Source organism: Bos taurus, chromosome X, assembly GCF_002263795.3.
Source record: "Bos taurus isolate L1 Dominette 01449 registration number 42190680 breed Hereford chromosome X, ARS-UCD2.0, whole genome shotgun sequence".
NCBI classification, from domain to species: Eukaryota; Metazoa; Chordata; class Mammalia; order Artiodactyla; family Bovidae; genus Bos; species Bos taurus.
This window is the reverse complement of record NC_037357.1, coordinates 23,817,151-23,820,576: the sequence shown is the minus strand read 5'-3', so window position 1 is coordinate 23,820,576 and position 3,426 is coordinate 23,817,151. Positions and strand designations below refer to the sequence as shown.

The 3,426-nt window shown below is 44.8% G+C and overlaps 1 pseudogene; it reads left to right on the top strand.

Annotated features, from left to right (window-relative positions):
• The first annotated feature begins 975 nt into the window (after positions 1 to 975).
• On the top strand, positions 976 to 2,030 carry LOC785156 (sorbitol dehydrogenase-like; annotated as a pseudogene).
• Positions 2,031 to 3,426: the final 1,396 nt, after the last annotated feature.

Below are 3,426 nucleotides of genomic sequence, written 5' to 3'. Positions count from 1 at the left end.
CAATCATTTGCCAAGTGCCAAGGACTCTACACAGCTCTCATCCTTACAACTCATTCTTACTCTTCATCTTATGTATGAGGTCACTAAGACTTAAGTAACTTGCCCAAGGTCACGGAGCCAGTCAAAATCAAGGAGAGATTTCCAATCTGAAGCTACTGAAGCTGGGAGTCAGCTTTACTGATGCTAAAGCCCCCATTTGTAGCTGTGCAACCATACTATCAGCTAAGTCCCTAAGTATCAAAGACTGGAAAGGCTACACATATGAGTGAGGCTGTGGCTTTTTTTTCTCCAAGAGCTCCTGGTCTAAAAGAACATATAGACACATTCAAAGATAACAGTGATCAGTGCTAGGATAGAGTTCATAAAACAGGATCTGATCCCAGAGAATGGAATAATGAAGTGCAGCTGGCAGGAATTTAGAAAGAGTCTCAAAAGCTGGCCTTCTCCCTTAGTTGTAAATCCAACTGATTTCATTCTTATTCAACCTCTTTCCCCACTTTATTTCTCTCCCTTCCTTTAGTATCTGTCCTTCCTGAAGCTGAATGAAGTGGGCATAAAATCCTTAAGCCACATGTCCCCTCACCGTTGTCCCTGGCACCTTCCCTGCTACATTCCACTCATTGTTGGTGAGCAGATTTAAAAAAGATGACTTTTAAGATTCCTTCTGATCCTTAGAGTTGAAGATTCTCTGAGCAATGTGCTCCAAAGCAGAGAGATTCTCAAGAGCCAACTGCAGAAATTAGCAAAGATCTACTCAACACAACCATGAATTCACCTTGAAAAATTCTGAATTGCTTCCCTATTTTATATACTGTGGGATCCCCAGCTAGAGTTGCCAACAGCTTTCTCTTGGTTTTTAAACTGGATTCAACCACTTTCACAATTTAAAATCTGGGAGAACCCTCCAGGGGCTGCAAACTAAACCACCTCACGAACAGCAGACAGCAGCCCTGACCGGAAAGGAGGGAGGGACAAACATGGCGGCAGCCAAGCCTGACGACCTCTGCTTGGTGGTGCATGGACCCAGAGACCTGCACTTGGAGTACTATCCTATCCCTGAACCAGGCCCAAATGAGGTGCTACTGAAGATACATCCTGTCGGAATTTGTAGTTCAGATGTCCATGGCCGGCAGCATGGTCGAATCAGAAATTTTGTTGTGAAAAAGCCAATGGTGCTAGGGCATAAAGCTTTGAGAACAGTCATAAAAGTGGAATCATCGGTCAAGCACTTATAACCAGGTGATCATGTTGACATTGAGCTTGGAGCTCCTTGAGAAACTTGATGAACTCTGCAAGACTGGCCGATACAATCTGTCACCAACCATCTTCTTCTGTGTCATGCCGCCCGATGATGGGAACCTCTGCCAGTTCTACAAGCACAAGGCTAATTTCTGCTACAAGTTTCCTGACAATGTCACCTTTGAGGAAGGGGCCTTGGTTGAGCCACTGTCTGTGGGGATTCATGCCTGCCGGCAAACTGGAAACAAGGTCCTTGTGTGTGGAGCTGGGCCAGATGGACTGGTCAGTTCCTCACAGCCAAGGCGATGGGTGCAGCTCAAATGGTGGTGACTGATCTGTCAGCCTCTCGGTTGTCTAAAGCCAAGGAAGTTGGGGCTGATTTCATCCTCTGGACTCCAATGAGAGCCCTCAGGAAATAGCCAAGAAAGCAGAAGGTCTTCTGGGCAGCAAGCTGGAAGTCACCATCAAGTGCACAGGAGCAGAGACCTCCATCCAGGCAGATATCTACCAGACTCATCCTGGTGGGCTGGTGCTGGTGGTGCTGGGCTCTGAGATGACCAGTGGGCCCTTCGTGCATGCAGCCACCTGGAAGGTGGATATCAAGGGCATTTCGCTACTGCAAAATGTGGCCAATGGTTATTTCAACACTTGCATCCAAGTTTGTGAATATAAAGCCCTTGGTCACCCATCGGTTTCCTATGGTGAAAGCTCTGGGGGCTTTTGAAACCTCCAAAAAGGGTTTGGGGTTGAAAGTCATGATCAAGTATGACCCCAATGACCAGAATCCATGATGCGAATTGGGCTCTGTCCTTGTGCCCACTCTCAGCATCTTGGGGCTAAGTGTTTGGCTGGGCAGTGTGAAAGTTTCTTTTGAACAGTAAGAATAATTAATAATTGTGTGTGTGCTCAGTCATATCTGACTCTTGCCAACCCCACGAACTGTAGCCCACCAAGCTCCTCTGTCCATAGGATTTTCCAGGCAAGAATACTGGAGTGGGTTGCCATTTCCTTCTCCAATAATAGTTAAATAATTAATAAAATTATCAAATAATAAAAATAAATAATTGATTCATTGTAAATAGAGAGCTTTACACAGGGGAGCTTGTGTGCCTTAAACATACAAGTAAGGAGAATTTGGGGGAACTTGTAGCCAGAACGACCTGTTTATGCTGATCAGAGTTCAGCAAGTAGAGCAGAGCTTGGCAAGCAGGTGCAGGGAACTCTCCTTCCTCCTACAGTGCCTGGAAGTTGAGTGAGGAAAGAAATCTGCCCCTTGGGTTCCTGCTTCTATTGTGACTGTGGCCAGATGGAGGATGGGAGCTCAGGTATGAAGAGACCTTTTACAACTTTATCAAGACTTAACTGAGCTTCCCTAGTGGCTCAGATGGTAAAGAGCCACCTGATAAAGAATCTGCCTGCAATACAGGAGACCTGGGTTCAATCCCCGGGTTGGGAAGATTCCCTGGAGGAGGATATGACAACCCACTCCAGTATTCTTGCCTGGAGCATTCTATGGACAAAGAAGCCTGGTGGGCTACAGTCCATGGGTTTGCAAAAAGTCGGACACAACTGAGTAACTAAGCACACTCAGCACAACTGGCCCAGAACCTGATTTTCACAAAAGTCTGCAGCTCAGGGTTGGGGGTGAAAGGTTGTGAACAGTTTGCCTTTAAAGCACGGTGCTTCTAGACAAAAGTACTATTTGATTGGATGATAAAATGAGAATACAGGACTTACCCTCCTGGGTCTAGGATAATTTAAAAACCAAACACAACTGAAATCCCATGTGAAATTAAAAAAAAAAAAATGTGGGTTAGAATCTTACAAATGGAAAGCCCTCTTTATTTTCAAATGCAAATCTGATTCAAATCAAGGCCAAAAGTTTAAACAGTGATTTAGAAATCAACCCTTGAGTTCAAAGCTGATTTTAAGTGTAGCAAAATGTCTTTGCTCTTGTCCAGCCCTCAGGTTTCTACTGTAGTCCTGCAATCAGCACTGGAAATGGAGACCCAGAGGTGACAACCTTTTCACTCTCTTCCAGAACCTCCCTATCTCTCTACCATGTTAGCAACAGAATTGTCAACAACTAGATAATGATTATCTAATTCTAAGTGTTATCTAACTCCAGTAATAGGATTAAAGATAATTCAGTCTGTCCAGCTTTAGGATTCCAGCCACATGTTAACC